This window comes from Panthera pardus, unplaced genomic scaffold (assembly GCF_024362965.1).
Source record: "Panthera pardus isolate Hobbes unplaced genomic scaffold, ASM2436296v1 HiC_scaffold_27, whole genome shotgun sequence".
NCBI classification, from domain to species: domain Eukaryota; kingdom Metazoa; phylum Chordata; class Mammalia; order Carnivora; family Felidae; genus Panthera; species Panthera pardus.
Window position 1 is genome coordinate 24,367,046 of NW_026526843.1, and position 26,529 is coordinate 24,393,574.

A 26,529-nucleotide genomic window follows, 5' to 3' on the forward strand; every position below is an offset into this window, starting at 1 on the left:
TGCTAGTATCTTGTTGAGAATTTTTGCATCCAGATTCATCATGGATCTTACTTATAATTCTCTTTTTAAGTGGGGACGTTGGTTTTGGAATCAAGGTAGTGCTGGGTTCATAGAATGAGCTTGGAAGCTTTCCTTCCATTTCTATTTTTTGGAACAGTTTGAGAAGAATAGGCATTAACTCTTCTTTAAATGTCTGCTAGAATTCCCCTGGGAAGTGATCTGGCCCAGGACTCATTTGTTGAGAGATTTTTGCGACTGATTCAATTTCTTTGCTGGTTATCAGCTTGTTCAAATTTTCTATTTATTCCTGTTTCAGTTTTGTTGTATGTGAGTTTCTAGGAATTTGTCCTTTTCTTCCAGATTATCCAGTTTGTTGGAATATAATTTTTCATAGTATTCCCTTATAATTGTTTGTATTTTAGTGGTGTAGGTTGGGATCTCTCCTCTTTATTTGTGTTTTTATCTATTTGGGTCCTCTCTCTTTTCTTTTTGACAAGTCTGGCTAGGGGATTATTAATTTTGTTTATTATTTCAGAAAACCAGCATTTAGTTTCATTTATCTGTTCTATTTTTGCTTGTTTCTATATTGTTTATTTCTGTTCTAATCTTTATTATTTCTCTTCTTCTCCTAGGTATGGGCTTTATTTGCTGTTCCTTTCCTAGCTCCTTTAAGTATAAGGTTAGGTTGTGAATTTGGATTTCTTGCTTCTTGATATAAGCCTGAATTGCAATGTACTTTCCTCTTAAGACTGCCTTTGCTGCATCCTAAAGGGTTTGTACTGTCATGTTTTCATTTTCATTTGTTTCCATGTATTTTTTTTTAATTTCCTCTTTAATTTCCTGGTTAACCCATTCATTCTTTAGTAGGATGTTTTTAACCTCCATGTATTTGATGGCTTTCCAAATTTTTTCTTGTGGTTGATTTCAAGTTTCATAGTGTTCTGGTCTGAATATATGCATAACATGATTTCAATCATTTTGTACATGTTGAGGGCTGATTTGTGACTCAGAATGTGGTTTATTCTGGAGAATGTTTCATGCGCACCCGAGAAGAATATGTATACTGCTTCTTTAGGATTAAATGTTCTGAATATATCTGTTAAGTCCATCCGGTCCAGTGTGTCATTCAAAGCCATTGTTTCCTTGTTGGTTTTCTGCTTTGATTATCTGTCCATTGCTTTAAGTGGGATATTAAAGTTTCCCACTATTATGGTATTATTATCAGTTTATTTATGTTTGTGACTAGTTGATTTATATATTTGGGTGCTTTCAATTGGGGGTATATATATTTATAATTGTTACATCTTCTTGATGGATAGACCCCTTAATTATGATATAATGCCCTTCTTCATCTCTTGTTACAGTCTTTGTTTTAAAATCTAGTTTGTCTGACATAATTATGGCTACTCCAGCTTTCTCTTGACCTCCGTTAGCATGGTGGGTGGTTCTCCATCCCCTCACTTTCAGTCTGTAGGTTTCTTTAAGTCTAAAATGAGTCCCTTGTAGTCAGTATATAGATGGATCTTGGTGTTTTTTTTTAATCCATTCTGATACGCTGTGTCTTTTGATTGGAACATTTCATCCATTTATACTCAGAGTGATTATTGAAAAGTATGAATTTAGTGCCATTGTGTTACCTGTAGAGTTGGAGTTTCTGGTGATGTTCGCTGGTCCTTTGTAGCCTTTGCTGCTTTGGTCTTCTTTTTTTTCTCCAGTCAGAGAGACTCCCTTAACATTTTTTTTGCAGGGCTGATTTAGTGGTCATGAACTCCTTTAGCTTATGTTTCTCTGGGAAACTCATTATATCTCCTTCTATTCTGAATGACAGCCTTGCTAGGTAAAGGAGTCTTGGTTGCATCTTTTTCGTATTCAGCAAATTGAATATTTCCTGCCACCCCCTTCTGGACAGCCAAGTTTCAGGGGACTTATCTGCTACTAAACTTATGTGTCTACCCTTGTAGGTTAAGGACCTTTTTTTCCTAGCTGCTTTCAGAATTCTCTTTACCTTTGTATTTTGCCAGTTTCACTATGACATGTTGTGGTGACCTGTTCATGTTGATTTTGAAGGGAGTTCTCTGTGCCTTTTGGACTTGGATGCCTGTTTCCTTCCCCAGATTAGGCAAGTTCTCACCTTTAATTTGTTCAAACAAACCCTCTCCCCTTTTTCTTGCTTTTCTTCTAAGACACCTATGATACAGATATTGTTTGGTTTCATAGAATAACTTAGTTCTCTAAGACCCCCTCACGATCTAGTAATTTCCTTTCATTATTTTTTCAGCTTCATTATTTTCCATCATTTTATCTTCTATTTCACGTGTTTTCTCCTCTGTTTCCTCAGTCCTGTCTATCACTGTATCCAGTTTATTTTGCATCTCAGTTATATCATTTTTAAATTCATCATGACTACTTCTTAGGTGTTTGATCTCTGCAGCAAAGGTTTCTTTGATGTCTTCTATGTTTTTTTCAAGCCCAGATAGTATTCTTATGACTGTTGTTATAAATTCTTATTCAGATATATTCCTTAAATATGCTTTGAGCAAGTCCCTGGCTGTAATTTCATCTTGACCTTTCTTTTGGGGAGAATTCCTCTGTCTTGTTATTTTGGCTAAGTTTCTGTCTTTTGTGTGTTCTAAAACTTATGTTTCCTGCACCTGAGAATACTTCTGTATTAAAAAGGGGTCTTACACTGTCCAAGCCCTGGCACTCCAGGAAGTGTTTCTGGTGTCTGCTTTGCATTTTGGCTGCTCTTTCCCACTGGTTACTCCTCTGCAGAGCTCCTCATTGCTTGCAGTGCTGGAGTGCTTGGACCTTTAATTAGGTGTGCTTTGATTTGTTTGTTGAAGTAACCCTGAAAAATAAGGTGGGGAAGCCTAATCATATAAAAAGAGAAATGGAAAGGGAACAACAAAAAATAAAACAGAGAATCAAACAATTATAAAGAATATTCCAAGGAAAAAGAAAGGAAAAGAAAAAAGAAAAAAAAGACAGAAGAAAAAAGAAGGGAAAAGAATAATAAAACATGATTTTAAAAAAAGACAGAAAAGGAAATGACAAAAAACAAATATGAAACTATCAGTCTGATTCCAAAAGAACAAAAAAAGAAAAAAAAGAAAAACAATTGTCTGTTGTCTGGTGGGTGCTGGCTGTGCTGGTCTGGAGGACAGGCCAGCTGCATTGGCTCAGAGTCAGTATTTCTCCAGTTAATAAGCAGTTGCCAGGCACAGAGGGGCAGGGTTTGGTGTAAACGGGTCCTTCCTCCACTGGATGTTGCTGTATTGCTCTCTGGGATCCCACCATGTTGGTGTTTGGTGGGAAAATGCCACCTCCCCAATCTCTTTTCCCCAAACTGGAGATCTCAACACCCCCCTGTTTAGGCAGCTCTCACAGAATAGGGAGGGCAGTCAGCTTTCCCTGCACCACAACTCTTGAGCATTTTTTTTCTTTGGCACACAGTTGGTATTCCAAACCCAAAGTCTTAAAGGACCCAGCACAACATGAACTGCTCCCTTCCTCTGGAGTACAGCCTATCCAACCTGCTGATGAAAGGCCTTTGGCTGGCATCTGCAGGGTCTTTTGTCCTTAGGGAGGCAATAAACCCTCTTCCAAAAGCACTCCAGGAAGGGGATTGTTCTCTTCCAGTGCACCTCAAAGATCTCTACACCATGCTATGCACTCTGGAGCCAGCTCCCTCCTCCCCAGGAGCACATGCACAGCTCTGCTCTGGAGAAATTTGCTCACTTCCAAAACCTCAGAGTTTGAGCTCCAAATGTTGCTTGCAAAAAAGAAATGGGACACTCAGTAAGTCTTAATCCCCAGTACATGGTCCAGATAAGTTTTCCTCTTGTGCTTACTTGATGCCACACTATCTTAACACATCTCTTTTTCTCTCCCTTTGGTCTCTCCACAGAAAAGTTTCCCTTCCCTCTGTGGTCTCACACTTTGCACTTGCCAAGTTGTCTTCCTCCAACTGTGGAGATCCTTCTACCACTCCACAGATAGATTTCCTGGGAGTTCCAAGTAATTTGACCTCAATACATCTGTGATTGAGGGATGAGGAAAGTCCAGAGTACTACTTCTCTGCCATCTTAATTCCTTCCCAACTATGTCACTTTTAAAAGACATTGTCATGATGAGCGCTGGGTGATGTATGGAATTGTTGAATCACTATATTGTATATGTGAAACTAATATAACACTGTATGTTAGCTATACTGGAATTAAAGTGTAAAAAAATTTAAAAGGCATTTCTCCCCAACATTAACTGTGTCATCTGACCAGTGAAAGAAGATGAACTATTTTTATTGTGGACCTTCCACTATGTGAATGCAGTCTAATACTTCACTATTTTCTATTTTATGTTTATCTATTTATTTTGAGAGAGAGAGAGAGAGTTAGAGGTAGGGAGAGAGAGAGAGAGAGGAGAGAGAGAGAGAGAGAGAGAGAGAGAGAGAGAATTCCAAGCAGGCTCTGCTTAGAGCCCAATGTGGGGCTCAAACTCATGAACCATGAGATCATGACCTATGTAAAAATCAAGAGTCAGATGCTGAACTGACTGAGCCACCCAGGTGCCCCTTACTATTTTCAAAGCAACAATACATGCTTCCTGCATTCACTCTGAGTCTATATAAACATATATTTTACATAAGCGGCTCCTAAAGAATTTCATCATTCTCCTATACTTTTGCAGTTAATTTTTACAACCTAGTAGAATCCATCACTATAGTTTTGATTTATCATTTTAGCCTGTCAGATTTTTCTATTGAATCTTAGCTGTATATTTGTATTCTGTCAAGCTATGTCATCCACAAATTTTATAAGGTATCTACATTCTTTGTCTTAATTACAATTTCGGTAAAATGGAAATGATTAAGTCCAATATCCGAGTCCTATAGTTCTCCACTAGAGATGACCCTCCAGATACAAATTCTATCTACTTCACATTTTTCTACATTATAATTCCATTCGATTTATGTATAATAAATCACTACAGAACAACTATTATTTATAAAACAACATGATGGCCAGAATATTATATAAGGATAGTATATAAGGTTTTCTACAAAAGATGCCTGAAATCCTAGTTCATTATGGCTGTGGAAACTTCTTAATCTAACAATAATGGCATATTTAATCGGATTTATATCATAAGACCCTAAACGCTATCACTTGAAAATCTTGGATCTTCAGTTCAGTATTACCATCAGCATATGCCACATTTACATATAGTACATGTTCTGAGGTAAGATGACACATAATTTAGTAAGGCTTAATTGATTTAGGTATATTTTATCCTTTTTTTCCATGTCAGGATCATTATACTTTAGTGAAGGAGTGCAAAAAAAAGTCAATAGAACTCAGGAAGGAGAGTGAAAGTATAAAGATGAACAATTACCTATTGTGTTATGTTTTCTAGGATTTGCCCTGAGTAGCATAGTCAAACCAAAAGTAAAAATGGGAATAATAGATGTCTATCAAAGAGAGGTCCTTTGCTTGAAAACAGACTTTTAAATGTAATGGAGTCAATTAAAGTATCTGGTGAAATATATCTCAAAGGATGTATATTTCAGAAAGCCTCCTTTAAGTACCATTTTCATAAGAGTAAAGGTTGTCCTCTGCAATGTTGAACTTTGTGGGGTTTTTTTTGAGAGAGAAGAGAGAGCACAAGCAGGGGAGGGGCAGAGAAAGAGAGAGGGAGACACAGAACCCGAAGCAGGATCCAGTCTCTGAGCTGTCAGCTCAGAGCCCAACGCAGGACTCAAACTCACAAACTGTGAGATCATGACCTGAGCCAAAGTCACACCTGGAACTGACTGAGCCACCCAGGTGCCCCAGAACTTGGTGTTTTATAGAGGCTTTATGGCATGGTCTTAGTTACATTTTTTTTTAACTTAATGTCACTTAAGCACTACTGCACATCTGCTAATGGAAAAAAATGGTTTTAGAAAGCACTAGGGAATTAGGAAACTATATTAAAGAGGAAGATGTTTATTTCAGTAGAGCTTACCACTTTGGTTTAGATATAGTGTTTAAAATATTTGTCAACAGATGTAGAAAAAGCATTTGACAAAATTCAAAAGATATTCATGATAAAAACTCTTATCAAATTAGGCATAAAAGGAAACTATTTCAACATAATAAAGGCTATATATGACAAGCCAATAGCTAACATTATACTCAATGATGAAGGGTTGAAAGCTTTTCCTCTAAGATCAGGAATAAGACACGGGTGCTCACTATCACCACCTTATTCAACATAGTACTAGAAGTTCTCTATTTGCAGATGATATGATTTTATATGTAGAAAAACCTATTGGATCTAACAAATGAATTGAGTAAAGTTTCTGGATATAAAATTAACATACAAAAGTTAGAAGTGTTTCTATACACTTACAATGAATTTTTTAAAAAAGAGATAAATTGACACCTTTTATAATAGCATCAAAAACAATAAAATGCTCAGGAATACATTTAACTAAGCAGATGAAAGATTTCTACTTTGAAAGCCACAAGACACTGATGAAAGAAATAAAAAATACACAAATGGAGAGGTATCCTGACTTCTTGGATTGGAAGAATTAATATTGTCAAAATGTCAATACTACCAAAAGCCATTCAAAGATTCAACTTAATCCCTATCAAAATTCCAATGGCATATTTTACAGATGTAGAAAAAACTCTTAAAATTTAAATTTTTTAACATTTATTTATTTTTGAGAGACAGAGCACGAGCAGGGGAGGGACAGAAAGAGAGGGAGAGACAATATGAAGCAGGCTCCAGGCTCTGAGCTGTCAGCACAGAGCCCAATGCAGGGCTTGAACCTACGAATCACAAGATCAGGACCTAGGCTGAAGTCAGACGCTTAACTGACTGGGCCACCCAGGAGCCCCTAAAAAACTCTTAAAATTTATATGGAACCACAAAAATGTCCAAATAACCAAATAAATCCTCATAAAGAATGAAGTAGGAGGCACCACGGTTCCTGATTTCAAGCTATACTGTAAACCTATAGTCATCAAAATAGTATGGCACTGGCATAAAAACAGACATACCAAACAGAATTGAGAACCCAGAGAAATAAACCCAAGCATGTAAACCAAATAACATTTGGCAACAGAGCCAATAATACTCTATGAAGAAAAAATATTTTCAATAAATTGTGCTGGGATAACTGGATATTCATATGTAAAAGAATGAAGCTCAGCCCACATCTTATACTACTCACAAAAATTAACTGAAAATGGATTAAAGACTTAAATGTAGTACCTGAAACCATGAAACTCCTAGAAGAAAACAGGAAAAAAGTTTTTTGACACAGGTTTTGGTAATGCTTTTTTGGATATGACACCTAAAGCACAAGCAACAAAATAAAAAATAAACAAGTGGGGCCACATCAAACTAGAAAGCTTCTGCACAGCAAAAGAAACATATCAACAAAGTGAAAAGACAACCTATGGAATGGGAAAAAATGTTTTCAAGTGATATATGTGATAAATGGTTAATGTCCAAAGAATATAAAGAACTCATACAATTCAGAAAAAACTCATACATTAGCAGAAAAAAAGAAGAAATAACAGAAAGAAAAAAGAAAGAAAAACAACAAATAACTCAATCAAAACATGGGCAAAGGACCTAAATAGACATTTATTCAAACAAGAGATGTGAAAAGGCAACAGGTATGTGTACTAGTCATTAGGGAAACACAAAAAAAAACATAATGAAATATCACCTCACATTTTAGAATGGTCATCATCAAGACAAGAGATAAATGCTAGCGTAGATGTGGAGAAAAAGGAATCCTTGTGCACTGTTTGTGAGATTGTAAAATGGAAAAATAGTTTAGTAGATCCTGAAAAAATAAAAAACAACTACCGTATGATTCAGCAATTCCACTTTTGGGCATCCTAAGGAAATGAAAACACTAACTTGAAAAGATTGTTGTACCCCTACATTCACAGCAGCATTATTTACAATAGCAAAGACATTGAAACAATGTAAGTGTCTATCAGTGGATGAAAGGATAAAGAAGTCATGGCATATATATACAATGGAATATTATTCAGCCTTAAAAAACTAATACATCCTATCATTTGTAACAACATGGATAGACTTCCAAGGCATTATGTTAAGTGAAATAATTCAGACAGAGAAAGATAATAAATATTGTATGATCTCACTTATGTGTGGAATATAAAAAAATGAAACTCATAAAAAAAGAGATCAGGCTTGTGGTCACTAGAGGTGGAATGTGAGGGGTGGATATTGGAGGAAGGTGGTCAAAAGATATAAACTTGCAGTTACAAGATAAGGCCTAGGGATAGAATGTACAATATGATGACTATAGCTAACACTGCTGTATGATATATAAGAAAATTAAGGGAGTAATTCCTATGAGTTCTCCTCATAAGGATACATTTTATCTTTTTTCTTTTTTGTTTCTTTTCTTTTTATTTTATCTATATGAGAAGATGGATGTTAGCTGAATCTATTGTGGTAATCATTCACAACATACGTAAATCAAATCATCATGCTATATTCCTTAAACTTATACAGTGACATATGTCAATCATTTCTCAATAAAACTGGAAAAATAGGAAGAGAAAAACCTAAAAACTTCAGAAGAAATATATATTTGTCAATTGCTTGACAATAAATCGAATGGAGAATGTTCCCAAATTTATAGGTAACAAAAAGAACCAAACCTTATCTTTTTCACTCTCCTCTAAAAATCCTGGCTCAGCTCTTTGCCATTCCTAATTAGTTTTATGATAAAAAATAGAATCCGAAACTGTTGTAGTGGCAGAAAATTTACTTTTATGTTTGAATTTTCACCTCTAAAGACTATGAAAGTAAAACAACAGATCTGTCATTTTTATTGCTCTGGCTATACCTTCTATTTCCAGGATTGTTTCCCAGATGGGAGTTTAGTGCCAACCCAGATTACACCCACTTTCCATGTAGTGTGTAAGAAGGAGTCCCTTTATTGAGAAGTGAGAAACCCAGGTTCTACCTCCTCAGGTCATGAGGCCATACCACTGAAGAACTTTAAGCAAAACATCAACAGAAATAAATCTTCGCTTACCTGAATGCAAGAAGGAGCCTCCACTTGTGATCTTTGCAGACTTTTCAAGATCTATGTTGAAAATACCTTTGACACAGGTCTTACTTTAAAAATGAAACAATTACTATGAAAGTTCTATATTCAAAATATGTGCAAAACAATGTTAAGATTTAAAACTTATATGTAATGTTTAGTATATGTCCGGCTATGTGTTAAAGACTGCACTTATGTTAACTCCTTTAATTCTCACAAGAATTCTATTATCAGTACCTTATCATAGACAAGGAATGTGGGACATAGAAAAGTTATTTAACTTGCCCAGGGTCACATGGTCTGTAAGTGGCAAAGTCGAGCTATAAATTAAAGCTAAATGACTTTAGACCCCATGTTCTAAAACCACTAAACTATATTGCCCTTCACGTATGGCCTCAAAAACCATTTGGCTTGATTAAAACCAATCACTAAAATATTGGTGACCATTAAATAGTTGTAACATAATTGCTGATGCAAGTAGAATTGGAACTTCCTATGTTAGGTGATAGTCATAGGAAAACTGATGTTTTTGTGTTGCTTTCTGTCTTGACAGTAGAAGATATATTTTATATATATATATATATATATATATATACATATATATATATATATATATATCTTTTTGCACTTGGCTTCATTTACATATACAATGTCACTTCGTTTCTTTCTATATGTAGGCCGTGTCCCTGAAAATATTTTCTATATATAAAAAGAGGCCAAGTGACATTGTAAAATCTAACAGGAGAAGGCCAGATCAGGTTGGCCAAATTCTTGAGTATATAAAGAGAAGGTGGCAACTCAATTATTATTAAAAAATGTTAGGATTGGTGTTTAATACATATGTGTGACTGTAGAGAGACATTTTTAAAATTAGATGATTTCCTCATAAAATCTCATTGATAACACTTTTATGTCAGAAGGCCCATGTCTATGCATAGGCATTCTATTTCTTTGAAATTTGCTAAGTATGTACGTATGCTTATCCACTTTTAAAAATTGAATTATATTTGATACATAATATATAAGCTTAAGGTGTACTACATGTTCATTTGATACATTTATATATTGCAATATGATTGCCACTATTGTCATTAGCTAACACCTCTATCATGTCACATAATTATCATTTCTTTTTTGTGACCATAATAATTACAATCTAAGTATCTTATCAAGTTTGATATTCATAATACAGTATTGTTGTCTATAATCACTATACTATGCATTAGATCTCTAGGACTTATTTATCTACTAGTTGCAAGTCTACTCTTAAACATCTCTCCTATTCCCCCACCTACCCTTGGCCTCTGGTAACCACCATTTTACTGTTTTTTTTTTTTAATACACCCTTTTTAGATTCCACATGTAAGTTCAAACAATGTTGTCTTTCTCTGACTTATTTCACTTCTTCTTAAGCATAGTTATGGGTCTCAGAGAAAAAGTACAATTGGTAATAGTGGATGTCATATCTCTGGAAAAAAATAGTTTCCATTCAAACTCCTAACTGGTAGCAATTTCTAGTCTTGTGGTCATAGTGTTCAAAGATGAATCAGATTCTGGGGAGTATATAGTACAAAGTCCACCCATTTCAATGACAGTAAATACCACATTATTGTGTTAACACAACTGCTACATAATATTCCATTTTAATTATTGTCTACAAGAATCAATCAAACTATTGAACAGGATATGACTGATTTTCCAAAGTTCCAAAGCCTATGAAACACAAGTCTGAATGGATCTGAAATCTCTTCATTTTGGCTTCATGTTAATTCTTTTTGACTGCCATTGCCTGGATTCAGCTTCTTTCTAGCATTATTTAGGTAATTAGTGCCTATCTCCTTTTAATAATAGTTTATTCAATAAGCAATGAGATTGTATTTCAAGGGTACTTTTAAAACCATACTTTAGTGTCTTGATTGAAAATTAAATGCTCGTGTTAGTAAAATGACTTGTTTATTGTTCTTTCTTTACTATTATATAAATGAAAGGGATGGCCAATTAGCAAAACATATTTAAATATGATGGTTTAGTGCACCTTCTACATCCATAAAAAAGCAAGACTGGTGGGTTGTGTTCTTACAAACACACACACACACACACACACACCCCAAACAAAATAATTTAGAAAAAAAATGGAAGACTATGGCTCATCACTGATTAACTAAAGTGTACTGTGGCAAAGTAATACCTTAACACTTTAAAACATATCTTCAATGACATAAAATCACACTGATGCAGGAAACAGAAACAAAATTAACACATTGCAAGCTTTGATTGACAGATTCTGTCATTTTTATTGTCTACTATATACATATCAGTAGAAATACATGTCAGTATCCTAATAAAGAGATTCACTTTCTTCCCAGATTATAAAATTAGACCTAGGAGGTAGAAGACCCTCAAAATGATAATTGAATGTAAACCCCATTTTCTATTACTATATGTGTTGTATTCAGGTGAAAGTTGATATTTTCTATTATTCTATGTGTTATATTCAGGTAAAAGTTGATATTTAAGCTTAAATTATTCATTGGTTTATATATTCCAAATCCAAGCCATAAAAGTTTCTATGAATACATATGCTAATTCAGTAGTAATTCACTGTGATTGACAGTGCTTAGAGATTCCAGAAATGGTTGACCTAAATGTGGTCTTTATTTGTCTTAATGAATTTACCAATAAATGGAAAACGCACAGTCCAATATGTAATATACCAAATGTTGACTTCTTGTTGAGACCCCTCTCCCATTTACTTGGGTTGTCAAATTGCCACATTTTTTACGCAGAACTGAGAATAAAAGAGTTCCTGACATTTCTAGAAGATACATGAAAAGTTTGTAAGTGTGCCATTGATTAAGAAGTTTACAGAGCTGAACTGGTCTTTAAAAAATATCTGATCTACAATTATGAAAGTAAATTGTATAAGCCAGTCTATGACTATAGAGTATCTAAGCCACACTCAATTAAATGCTCAGCAAAGCACAGAAACATCTGCTCAGCACATGTTTAATTCACTAGCAATTTCTTAGTCAAAAAGGAAAAAAGTGGCTGCCTGCCACCGGAGGCATCTCCTCTGCATCTGTGCAGGAAGTGGAAACCAGCGGTGAAGCAAAGCGGTGTGAGGTCCGCTGGGTCAGCTGCGTCTGCTGTTCTGGGTCTCTCCTTGCTGCTAGATCCGCGGCTCGACACCTCCAGCGCCATGCCCAGGAAGGGCTGCTTCCGGATCCACTGCACCCTGCAGTACCTGAGCCAGGTAGCATAGTGTTCAAAGTTAGTGAAGGTCATGACTGTGAACTACAAGACGCATGGGGAGCTGGGCAAGGAGGCCAGGAAATTTGTGTTTTTCAACATATCTCAAATCCAGTACAAAAACCCTTGAGTGCAGATCATGGTGTTTAAGAACATAAGACTGTCCCCCTTCCTGCAGTTCTATCTGGATTCCGGGTAGCAGGTCCTCGTGGATGTGAAGACCAAGGGTAATAAGGATATCATGGAGCATATCAAAAAATATTGGGGAAGAACAAAGAAACCCTTGATAAAGAGGAACAGAAAAAGCAGCTTTCTCACCCGACTCACTTTGGCCCCTGAAAGTACTGCCTGGGGGCCTACATCTGTGAGGTGGAAGGGCAGGTCCCCTTCCTGGACCTGGTGCCCCTACATAAGGAGATGACAGAGAAATACAAAACAACACTGAAAGCCAGAGCCCAGGTCTCAGAATACACTCAGGGAAGTCCCTGGTTCTGTCCCTGGAGGAACACTGAAAATGTCTTTGCCATAAGAGGGCCCCCCTCATACACTTGTGTGAAAGGACATGGGAGGGTAGGTGGAGTATCTGCAGTGGAGCAAGTAGATGAATATCCTATCCATCAGGGTCAATAAAATGCCTCTTGGTCTCAAAAAAAAAAAAAAAAGGAAAGAAAGAAAGGAAAAAAAGAAAATAAGTATGACATCATATCGGTTTCAGTATTTATTAAAATTTTTATTTCTTTCTTGTCTAACAAAAATCAAATCAGTTGAAACCAATAGTAAGGTTGTAAGACATGTTATTTTTAAAAAGTCTGTTATTTAATCTACTTATGTGAGTGAATCAGAATTTTCTTTCTTTAACCTAAACAAATAGAGAGGTAAATTGGATGCTTGAGGCATGAAAACAGCCTAATTATTCTCACCAAATGTATTTAGAATTAGTGTTTATATATAACAGATTTGTAATTATATAAATTTTTATATTTTATATTTTATTTATATTTGTTTTTAACTCTACATAGTTATATATAACTATATATTTTATTTATAAAATTTAAATTTTATTTCTATTTCTGTTGTATATATATATTAATTTCCCTCCCTGATCACATCTCCTTCTACTCTTCCCCCTTATTTATTCAGGCCACATGGCCTTCATGTTATCATAAAATACATTAGCATATCATAGCCTCAGAATCTGTAAACTCACTGTTCCTTCTTCCTGGAATGCTTTTTTCCAGGAATTCTTTTTTTCTCAACTCTATTTTTCAGTGTCACCTTTCTCAGTATAACCTTGTTTGTCTGTTCTATTTAAAACTAGTAGGAAAAGTGAGATAAAAACAGAGAGGGAGGGAAACAATAAAGGACTCTTAAATACAGAGAACAAAATGAGGGTTGCTGGGGGGAAGTGGGTGGAGGGATGGGCTAAATGGGTGATGGGCTTTAAGGAGGGAAGTTGTTGGGATGAGCATTCATATATGAAATTTATGGATCACTGGGTTCTATCCTGAAACCAATACTACACTGTATGTTAACTAACTTGAATTTAAATTAAAAAATTAAAAAAGATATAATCTTTCCGAGGGCAGGGATTTTTGTTTTTTCCTGTGAGGCCAGGGATTTTTGTTTTTTCCTGTGTTGGTCATTGTCTCCTGCTGGTACCTAAAGCACTGCCTGCAACATAGTAGGTAGTCACAAAAGTGTTGAACATGAGTGATAATAATGTTTGACAATGAGAGACTGAATGAATACACAAACAATGACTAGACCACATGTGAAAATAGAACCCTGACCTATAGCCTCTGTAGCCTCCACCCAGAAAGGTCAAGACTTGGTCAATAGGTCAAGACTTGGTCGATGACTGCCAGCTTAATTTTGCCTCCAATTTCAATTAAGGACCAACCAAAGAAAGCCAAATGTGTTCCCCAAACCAATCACATAGTGTGCTCTGCTTCTGGTAAGCCCATATTCAGCTTCTGTATACCAACAGCCTCAAATCACAGCATACCTGAAGCATTCCCATTTTTTCACTATAAAGTTTTCCTACTCCCTGTCTTTGAGCTTCAGCTGAACCTAATGTATGCTGAGTGACTCCCTTGGACACATTTTATTCACAAAGACAATACTTTTTGAAAAGTATAGAGTGTCCAATGTTAAGTTAACAACAAAGTCAAGGTGGTGAGCATCTGATTAGGTTCATTCATATGCTAAGTGACTTTACCACTGCACCAAATTTATAACATGTAAAGCATTTGCATTAGTAAAGCATTAGTACAATTAACATCACAACATCACATGTATATTTGGTGTTGCTAGAAGGTAATTGATATGGGCAAAAGCAGATCTTATGTTGCCTACAATATTCTAAAATCCTTGAGGGGCAAGGTCATCTATCTGATTAATTGCATACCATGCACATAGTAGGTACACAATTAACATCTACTTAATGAAGAACTAATAAATTATCACATTTTCTCTATATGAAAAGAACTCCTACATGAAGTAATTGAAAGCACATTTGGTAGAATTTTTTATATCTTAAGTTGTACAACTGGGACGATACCCATTTCAAACAAATACCATTACCAAGAAGGCTATCAAACTTATTCTGATATCTAAAATTTGGCCCATTTGGGACATTGCTGTCTGTAAGTAATTCTGCCCAGATAAACAAAATGAAAACTCTTCACAGCAAATGCACTGTATAGGATTATCTATGTAAAAGCTACTCTTATTTTGTTAAGTGTTAAATAATTATGCTAGGCCCAAAAGGGAGGCACTCATGCAAAGCTCCCTCTGTTCGCCAAAACTCAACAAAGTTTCCTTTTCTCCTGAGTGCTCTACTTTCCCAGAAGTGTAACTTAGAATTGACCAATCAGAATCTGTCTGCTCAACTTAAATTACACAAACATGCATCAAGATTCTTTGTGTACCAAAGAAGGGAAACTTTATTAGTCAATCAAATCAGATTTGCTCAGTAGAGCTTCCTTAATCCTCTGTACCTCTGTCTATAAAACACCTTCACTTATCTATCTCTTTGGAACTCCTTTCTGTTTTGTATATTGGATGCTGCCTGATTCATGAATCACTGAATAAAGCTAGTAAGATCCTAATAACATGTTGGTAAACTTTTCACAATACTGAAGAACCTAATTCTTATGTCTTAGGTCAGAATTTTATTTTTTTTTAAATCAAAGGCATTGCAAAACTGATAGAGCAAGTAGATTTTAACAGAATCTTTAAAATAAAATATCAGGGTGATGGGGTGGCTCAGCCGGTTAAGCATCTGGCTCTTGGTGACAGCGCAGAGCCTGCATGGCACTCTCTCTCTCTTTCTCTCTCTCTCTCTTTCCTGTCTCTCTGCCCCTCCCCAGCTTGCATGTATGTGCTCTTTCTATGAATAAATAAACATTTCAAATAAAATATCAAGATTAAAATGTGACAAAAAACAGGAGTTTGGGTGAGAATGGCTAATGTTTTAGTCGTGTTTCCATAAATGGAATCATTAGCTTAATCCATTTTTATTGTTTGAGAGGTAGGTATCTACAGCCACTTTAGTTCTGGTTTTTAGTGGCAAGTGAAAATAGACTTAAAAGCTATATCTGTGTCTGTGATAGAAAATAACTTTTCTCATCTTCCCATCACCCTGATATTTTATTTTAACTATTCTGTTCTCAAATAAATGCACGTTAAAAATAAACTCAGAATTTCTGATAGGTTTTGCGACAGGGTTCTAAATGCATCCACTAGTGAGGGGAAGGTAAACTGGCATTGTCTCAGGCCACTTGGGGAGTTTAAATGACAAACAATGGCTTTCACTTGTATCTGTGTTTGCACATTATTGGGATCAAATTGCTAGAGTTTTGTTTGACCTAAGAAAAATAAGATTGAATAGTGGAATTTACTTCTAATTATCCTATACCATGCTTTTAAAAATGTTTCTTTTTTAAAAAGCCAGTTTGTTAAGACATACTTTCTTCATTATTCAGCAGTATGGATTAGTAGCTACTTAAAATGAGATTTTGAGAAAGTAGCATGAAACGGTGGAAACAGCAGGAGGTTTAAGTCAAGCTGAAATAAACTGAATTCTGTCTCCTGTGTGCCTTGGGCAAGTTACTTAACCAATTTCTTCTCAGTTTCTTCATTTGTTGAATGGAGAGAATGCATTGTAAATTTATTGTATGCAAAATACCTAGGAAGGCAGCACACATAATATGTGCTCAATAAATTATAGTTATTTTCATTACCTTTATTTTGTGTAGTTTGCCTTAAAGGTAAAACAGCAACATGTGATAGTTACAGGAATTTAAATCATCCCAGCAAACGGCAATTACTCTTCAAATTGCCCTCATTACTTTCCTCAATCACCCAATCACCAAAATAAAGCACAACTATATTTCTCAAATAGCTTACACAAACAAAAGCATTATACAAGAAATTCTAAAACTGGGAGAGTGTTGTAGGTAAACAGCATAATAGTTTCTTCCTTTCTTCCTTTAAGTCTAAACTGCCTTTTCTCCTTTGCTACTGAGAAACTGGGATTTCTTTCTGATTCTGCAAACCTATACATTGTGAGCACAAGCAATTGATTCATTTCAATATTCATTCCTACCAACATACTAGGAACACTGACTTTACCTTAGACTTTTTATAAAAGAATATATGTGTATATATGTACTTATATACAAAAGACATTCATCAGTTGTGATAAAATGAGTATCTGTAACAAGGAAGCACAGTCAACTTTGGAATCACAACCAAGCAAAAGTATGGATTATTCTTTTGAGGCAAGTGAAGATATTCTAAAATATATCAAAGTATCTGTTAACCAGTTAGGTTTCTGTTACCTTTAAAAATTGAGCCGTCTTACATTAGAATCTGCCATATTTTATAAGATGCTCTTAATGAGCGTTTTCAGAAATTAATAACTTCTATATGTATACTATAAAAATACAAAGTAAGAATAAAGCATGGTTTAAAAAATATTTCTTTGGATGGTTAGAAGATAAGAAGATCCAAATTCTGAACCTGCTGCAATTATTTTCTAGGATTTCTAATGTGAAAATCAAAACTGTTCTTTTCAAAAGGCACATGCAGTACTTCAAAGGTATTAATTATCTTAAATTTGCAAGAATTAAGAACACAGTTACATGCCAAATTGCTATCAGGTGCTTCAAACTGTCATATTGCTAACAAAAGAACTATTTTTATGATATGCATTTTTTTTTGTTTCTGCAAAGTTGTACCACTCAACAAAGGAAAAGAATCTAATAAACTTTCCTAAACTTTTACAGTTAGTACTGAAGAAGTGTGAGGAGCAATTTCATCCTCAATATCTGCATATTTAAAGTAGTTAAATATATCTGGTAAGATTTCTTGCCTTGTTTCAGTTTTTGGTGTTCCTGAAGAGGTTGTAGAAACTGGGATGCCTACTCCTTGTGACACTTTGCAGCTCTCCAGATCATTGAATTAAACAGTTCTTGACCTGCTAATAATAATAATTTTTAAAAGCTCATTCACTGTAAGGGCTTGTAAGAGGTTAAAGGTCAGGTGAAAGTTCAAAGGTATTCAGTTGCTTAATCTGGTGAAAGTTTAAAAGTACTCTATTGCTTGATCTCTGCTCTTATTATTTAAATTAATAAATTTGTTTAATTTATTATTTAAAATCATTCTTACTCTTAGCTTTTAGTCCTGTACTATTGTTATTTTTGGCTTTTTAAGTTTTCATATTAATTCCAGTTAACCTATAGTGTTGTATTATTTCAGGTGTACAATATAGTGATTCAACAATTCCATACATCGCCCAGTGCTCATTACAGGTGCACTACTTAATCCTCATCACCTGTTTAACCTGACCCTCCACCCCTTCCCCTCTGGTAACCATCAGTTTATTCCCTAGAGTTAAGAATCTGTTTCTTAGTTTGTCTCTCTCTCTTTTCCCCCCTTTGCTTGTTTGCTCTGTTTCTTAAATTCCACATGTGAGAGAAATCATATGCTATTTTATTTGTCTTTCTGTAACTATGTATTTTGCTTAGCATAATGCTAAGCAAATACTCTCTAGCTCCATCCATGTCATTGCAAATGGCAAGATTTCATTTTTTATGGCTGAATATATTCCACTGTCTATATATACCACATCTTTTTTCTTCAGAGTTATCCTTTTTCTTTCTTCCAAGGTTTTATTTTAATTCAAGGTAGTTAACATATAGTGTAGTACTGGTTTCAGGAGTAGAACCCAGTGATCCATCACTTTCATATAACACCCAGTGCTCATCCCACCAAGTGCCCTCCTTAATGCCCATCACCCTTTCAGATCATCCCCCCAATGCACTTCCTCTCCAGCAACCCTCAGATTGTTCTCTATAGTTAAGAGTCTCTCATGATTTGCTTCTCTCTCTGTTTTTATCTTTATTTTTCCTTCCCTTCCCCTATGTTCATCTGTTGTGTTTCTTAAATTCCACCTATGAGTGAAATCATATGGTATTTATCTTTCTCTGAATGACTTATTTCACTCAGCATAATATGCTCTTGTTCCATCCAGGTTGTTGGAAAAGGCAAGATTTCATTATTTTTTATGGCTGAGTAATATACTATTTATATATATATATATATATATATATATATATATATATGCCACATCATCTTTATCCATTCATCAGTTGATAGACACTTGGCCTGCTTCCATAATCTGGCTATTATAAATAAGGCTTCTATAAACATAAGGGTGAATGTATCCCTTCAAATTAGTATTTTTGTGTTCATTGGGTAAATACCCAGTAGAGCAATTGATGCATCATAGGGTGGTTCTATTTTTAACTTTTTGAAGGAACCTCCGTGGTGTTTCCCACAGTGACTGCACCAGTTTGCATTCCCAACAACAGTGCATGAGTGTTCCTTTTTCTCCACATCTTCACCAATGACTGTTATTTCTTGTGTTTTTAGCCATTCTGATAGGTGTGAGGTGATATCTCATTATCGTTTTGATTTGCATTTCCCAGATAGTAAGTGATGATGAACATTTTCACATGTGTCTGTTGGCCATTTGTATGTCCTCTTTAGAGAAATGTCTATTCATGTCTTCTGTCCATTTTTAATTGGATTATTTTGTTTTATTAAAAAAATTAACACGTTTTTATATATTTTGGATACTCTTTATCAGATATGTCATCTACAAATATCTTCTCCCATTACATAGGTTGCCTTTTAGTTGATTGTATTTTTTGCTGTACAGACCCTTTTAATTTGATGTAGTCTCAAAAGTTTATTTTTGCTTTTGTTTGCCTTGCCTCAGAAGATATATGTTGCAAGAAGTTGCTATAGCCTATGTCAAGGAAGTTACTGCCTGTATCCTTTTCCAGGATTTTTATGTTTTGAGGTTTCACATTTAGGTCTTTAATCTATTCTGAATTTATTTTTCTGTATGGCGTAAGAAAGTGGTCCTGTTTGTTTCTTTTGCATGTGTCACTATCTGGTTTTCCCAGCACCATTTGTTGAAGAGACTGTCTTTTTCCCATTGCATATTCTTTCCTGCTTTGTCGAAGATTAATTGACCATATAGTTGTGGGTTTATTTTTGGGCTTTCTATTCTGTTCTATTGATCTATGTGTCTATTTTTATGCCAGTGCCATACTGTTTTGATTATTACAGCTTTGTAATATAACTTGAAGTCTGGAATTGTGATGCCTCTCGTTTGCTTTTCTTTTTCAAGATTGCTTTGGCTATTTGGGATCTTTTGTGGTTCCATACAAGCATTAGGATTCTTTATTCTAGTTGTGTGAAAAATGCTGTTGGGATTTTGAAAGGGATTGTATTAAATGTGTAGATTGTTTTGGGTAGTATAGACATTTTTACAGTAATTGTTCTTCCAATCCATGAGCATGGAATGAGTGTCCTTCCATTTCTTTGTGTCATTTTGGATTTCTTTTATAAATATTTTATAGTTTTAAGAGTACAGAATGTTCACCTCTTTGATTAGGTTTATTCTTAGGTATCTTATGGTTTTTGCTACAATTATAAGTGGGATTGATTCCTTAATTTCTCTTTCTGCTGCTTCATTATTGATTTATAGAAATGCAACTGATTTCTGTATGCTGATTTTATATTCTGTGACTTTACTGAATTCATTTATCAGTTCCAGCCATCTTTTTGGTAAACTCTTTTGAGTTTTCTACATATAGTATCATGTCATCTACAAATAATGAAAGTTTTACTTCTTCCTTACTAATTTGGATGTGTTGTATTTCTTTTTGTTGTCTGATTGCTATGGCTAGGACCTCCAGTACTATGTAGAATAGAAGTGGTGAGGGTGGACACCCTTGTCTTGTTCCTGACCTTAGGGGAAAAGCTCTGTTTCTCCCCATTGAGGATGATATTAGCTGTGAGTTTTTCATATATGGCCTTTATTAGGTTGAGGTATGTTCCCTCTAAACCTACTTCATTGAAGGTTTTTATCATGAATGGACATTGTACTTTGTCGAATGCTTTTTCTGCATCTATTGAAATGATCATATGGTTCTTATCCTTTCTCTTATTGATTTGATGTAACATGTTGATGGATTTGTGAATATTGAACCAGACTTACAACCCAGGAATGAACCCCATTTGATCGAAGTGAATGATTTTTTAAATGTATTGTTGGATTTGGTTTGCTAGTATCTTGTTGAGGATTTTTGCATCTGTGTTCATCAGAGATATTGGCCTGCAGTTCTCTTTTTTACTGGTGTCTTTATCTGGTTTTGGTATCAAAGTAATGCTGACCTCATAGAAAAAATGTGGAAAATTTCCTTCCTTTTCTGCTTTTTTAAGAAACTTTGAAAGAACAGGTATTAACTCTTCCTTAAATGTCTGGTAGAATTTGCCTGTGAAGCCATTTGATCCTGGACTTTTGTTTGGCACAAAGCCTGACATGGGGCTCTATCTCATGAACCATGAGATTGTGACCTGAGCTGAAATGAAGAGTCAAACATGGGGTGCCTGGCTGGATCACCCAGTTAAGTTTCTGACTTTGGCTCAGGTCATGATCTCCTGGTTCGTGAGTTAAAGCCCCATGTTGGGTTCTGTGCTGACAGCTTGGAGCCTGGAACCTGCTTCAGATTCTATGTCTCCCTTCCTCTGTGCTCCTGCTCACAGTCTGCTCACACTGTCTCTCTCTCTCTCTCTCTCAAAATAAATAAACATTAAAAAAGCATCAAACATTTAACCCACTGAGCCATGCAGGTACCCCTCAGTGAGTATCCTCATGATCATTACTTTAAATTCTCTATCAGGCATGTTATTTATATTGGTTTCACTTAGATCTCTGGCCATGGCCTTGTCCTATTTTTTTTTTCTTTGTTTTTTTTTTTTTTCATTTGAGATATATTCTGATGTTTTCTCATGTTGTCTAAGTCTCTGTGCCTGTTTCTCTGTGTTAGGAAAGTCAGCTATGTCTCCTGTTCTTGAGGACAATGGCTTTATGAAGAAGGTATCCTATAGTGCCCTGCCATGTAGTGTCCCCTCTATCTCAGAACTTGGTGCTTCTGAGAGTGTCTCCAATATGTGCTGTGTGTACTCTGCTGTTTTGTCCTGGCCACTTTATTCCCAGGCCAATCATCTGCAGAGGCTCTCTTTGCCAGCTGTGGGCAGTGTTTGGTCCATGGCCTGAATGTGGAGCATTTCAACTAAGTGTTCTCTGGTATTTTTGTGAAATAAAACCTGTCACCACCACCATCAGAACCGAGGTTCCACAAAACTCCTCAGTTATGAGAGGTTGTATGAGCAGGGGTGTGGGTGGGTCTTCTGGGGAAGGGGGCCCTCCTTGCTGGGACTGATGTAGGCATGACTGGGAGGGGCGGTTCTACTGGAGCATGGGGAGGCAAGGCTTTGTGTAAGCAAGTTAGGTAGCAAGTGTTGGTGCTGTTCTGGTTCTTGCAGGTGACTCTGTGCTTACACTGAGTAGTAGGGGAGGGAAATGGTGCTGGCTGGTTCCTTTGTTCATAGAAGAGTCTCTGTGAATGCATCCTCTCTGGGATGCACTCTGAAGAGAACAAATAATCTCCTACTCTGTGCTCCAGGTGCTCTTCAGATCCCTGTTTCCATGCTGTATGTCAGGGTGGTACTTGCATGCCTTCTGTCCAAAAGCTGCCTCAATGCCCTCTGGGCTCTATCTCAGCCATGCCTGATGACCTTTAAAACTCCAGGCTTTATGCCCCCTGGTTGTGGAAAGTTGCAAAATTCAGTCCCTCTCACTTTCTAAGTCAATTGCCATGGGATTTGTTTTCCCCATGTGCTCCACTGCGTGCTAATCTTTCTCTTGCCATTCTTTGGGGCCACAGCTCCCTCTCCACCAAAGTGGCCATGATCAATTTCTCTCCCAAAGCACAGTCTCCACACTTTCTGCCTTTTTCATTGTGGCCTCTTCTCTACATTTAGTTGAGTTTGTTCTGCCAGTCTTTGGGTACATTGTTGTATTCATGAGAGGAGGTGAGCCTACGGTCCTCCTACTCTGCTACCATCCTCCATCCTGAAATTTGCATTTTTAAATGTTTATTTATTTTTGAGAGAGAGACAGAAACAGAGTGCAAGGAGGGGAGGATCAGAGAGAGAGAGAGACACAGAATCCAAAGCAGGCTCCAGGATCCGAGCTGCGAGCACAGAGCCTGATGTGGGGCTCGAACTCATGAACCACGAGATCATGACCTGAGCTGAAGTCAGATGCCCAACAGACTGAACCACCCAGGCACCCCTGAAATTTGCACTTTTATAAGCACCTGTCACACAGCCAATTTCCTGAGGTGTCTCACAGCCTCTCAATTATAGGACATGCAAAGTTATTTCCAAATTTGAAATTCCTAAATAGTCTAGCAACTATTAGTTTAAAAAATAAGTATCTCTAATACATGATACTTTAATGTTCTGTAAGAACATCCAGTTCAGTTTTCTTATTGACTTCCAGAAGATGCAAAAGTTTAGGTAAATAAATATCCTCTTTCCTTCTGTAATTATTTTGATTTGATTTATTCAACAAACATTATGGAAGATGTGCTGAGTATCAGATATCTAAACTAATATGAATGGGTCCCTCCCCCTAATTTCTGTTGAGTAGTATGCAGATTGGGAAAATATATTCCCTGAAACTAGTAGCATGATCATAAGATATCTTCCTTGTGCCCCTTGAAGAGTGAAATACTGCCTTTTGAAGCATGTTGCAGTAGAACCATACAAGCCACCTGGCATCCAACAGTGTCTTTGCATACTTGACCATAACTTACTTAGGGGTAAATGCAAAAAGAGCACAATACCTGCTATAGCATATTAATGTGCATAAGCATTAAAAGTATGCTGAACAATAAAATTAGGAAAGTATATTTTTCTATTACTCTGGTACTTTATTTGTTATGTAACTTACATGTTTGTATAATTAAGAGAAATATGCTTTGCAGAGATTGTCCTCAGTCTAATTGAATTTGTCCTCTTGTCAATCATGAACTTAGTGAAAAACTAAGAATACAATACAATCACCATTCCTTCATCAAAAGTTTCACACCTTTTAAAAGGTTTTATGAAAACAGCGATCATTGGTTTTATCCAAAGGAATTCAGGTCAAAATTACTCTAGGAATGTCTTCAAAGTAAAAGACTGCTTTGTCATTGTTTTTTTTCTCTATTCTCATCATTATTGCTTGTAAAGAATTCCTCAGTGAAATATGCAGCTGTTTATTTTTCTGATATAGATGAAGGTATCTCAAACCATCAAGGATTTCTTGTCATGAAATTTTACTTGAATATTTTCTTCCTTAAACAACTAGTTCTCTTAGCTTATTCCAAAATATAAATACTTGTTCAACCACCTTGGTGAACCTATAATGGATTAATATATGTTCAGATCTTGTCATAGCACTCCAGTTCATAACAGTTCTTGAGCTTTGAACTAAAAAGGACACAAATTACAAAATTTGTCTTTGGAAGTCTGTTGAATATAGAGAAAGCTTATTCACCTTTAAGATTTATTCAAAATGTGATTTTTCCTTTATTATTTCCTTCTGTGTGATGTAAAATTTAATTAAAAGTATACTAAGTATTTGACAACCTTTAATGAAGTAAGGTTCAGTTGTGTAGGTTTACTTTTAGGAGATTAACACTATTTGTCAACTCCCATAATACTTGTCTATATGGTGTTGTCTGTACATATATACAGTTGTGTAAAACATGTACACAGAGTTTATACATGAAAATACCTTATAAGAATCTAAATAGAACCTTTTCTTTAGCTCTGATTTGGAAAAGAAAGTGGATAAAGTTTTTCATTACACTCATGTTTCCCCCAGAATGTCCAACATGAAATACATTTCTCCCTCCCTCCAAGTCAAACCACATCGTGGGTCAATTACTCCTCCCCCCTCGATTTACTATGGGTATAATACAACTTTACCTATTTTTAATGTGAATGAATACACTTTACTTATAATTTAAGCAAGGAAAAAAGGACAAAAGTTGGATGGAAAATTAAATTATTTACCAAGTAGTGTATTTCACAATTGTGAAAATCCATATATACACTGGCCTAACAACTTCAATGTGTTCTTCCCTGGACCTACTACACTACCTAAAATGAGCTAAACATTTGATTAATCTCAAGTTTCTAGTTGCTAAGGTGATATACAGTATCCAGAAGTTTGTATACAACTGGATATTCAAAAAGGCAGAGTCAAGAATCAGAGAATGATTCCTATAGAAATTGATTCTTGAAGGCAGTTTAACAGGCATATATAAAGAGTAGGCTTTATCAGCCTGATAGACTACAGCTTAGGGGTCCGAGTTTACCACTTAATTATTGTGACTTTACCAGAAAGGATGGCAGGATATATTCAGTGTGCTGAATCAGAAAAATATGCAGCCAAGAATCTTGCATCCAGCAAGGTTGTCATTCAAAATAGAGAGATAGAGTTTCCCAGACAAATAAATCTAAAGGAAATCATGACCACTAAACCAGCCCTACAAGAAATTTTAAGTGGGACACTTTGAGTGGAGAAAAGACGAAACAATACAAAAAAGACCAAAAGCAACAAAGACTAGAAAGGAACATAGAACATCACCAGAAACACCAACTCTACAGGCAACACAATGGCATTAAATTCATATCTTTCAGCACTCACTCTAAATGTCAATGGACTTAAAGCTCCAATCAAGTCATAGGGTATCAGAATAGATAAGAAAACAAGACTCATCTATATGCTGCTTACAAGAAACCCATTTTAGACCTAAAGACACTTGCAGATTGAAAGTAAGGGAATGGAGAACCATATATCATGCTAATGGTCATCAAAAGAAAACTGGAGTAGTCATTCTTATATCAGGCCAACTAGATTTTAAAAGACTGTAACAAGAAATGAAGAAGGGCATTATATCATAATTAAGGGGTCTATCCACCAAAAAGACCTAACAATTATAAATATTTATGCCCCCAATGTGAGAGAACCCAAATATATAAGTCAATGAATCACAAACATAAAGAAACTCATTGATGATAATACCATAATAGTAGGGGACTTCAACACCTCATTTACAACAATGGACAGATCACCTAAACAGAAAATCAACAAGTAAACAATGGATTTGAATGACACACTGGACCAGATGGTCTTAACAGATATATTCAGAACATTTTATCCTAAAGCAATGGAATACAAATTCTCAAGGGCACATGGAACATTATCCAGAATACATCACATACTGGGCCATAAATCAGCCCTCAGCATGTACAAAAAGATTGAGATCGTACCGTGCATATTTTCAAAACACAAAGCTATGAAACTTGAAATCAGCCACAAGAAAAATTTGGAAAGGCCACGAATACTTGGAGATTAAAGAACATCTTACTAAAGAATTAACTGGGGGCGCCTGGGTGGTCAGTCGGTTAAGCGTCCAACTTCGGCTCAGGTCACGATCTCGTGGTTTGTGAGTTTGAGCCCTGCGTCAGACTCTGTGCTGACAGCTCAGAGCCTGGAACCTGCTTCAGATTCTGTGTCTCCTTCTCTGTCTGCCCCTCTCATGCTCACGCTCTGTCTCTCTCTGTCTCTCAACAATAAATAAACATTTTTTAAAAAAAAGAATTAATGGGTTGGGGTGCCTTGGTGGCTCAGTCGGTTAAGTGTCCAACTTCGGGTCAGGTGTTGATCTCATGATTCGTGAGTTTAAGCCCTGCATTGGGCTGTC

General features: G+C 35.8%; 1 pseudogene; it reads left to right on the forward strand.

Annotated features, from left to right (window-relative positions):
• Positions 1-12,290: 12,290 nt before the first annotated feature.
• LOC109250678 (28S ribosomal protein S25, mitochondrial-like) lies at positions 12,291-12,970 on the forward strand (annotated as a pseudogene).
• Positions 12,971-26,529: the final 13,559 nt, after the last annotated feature.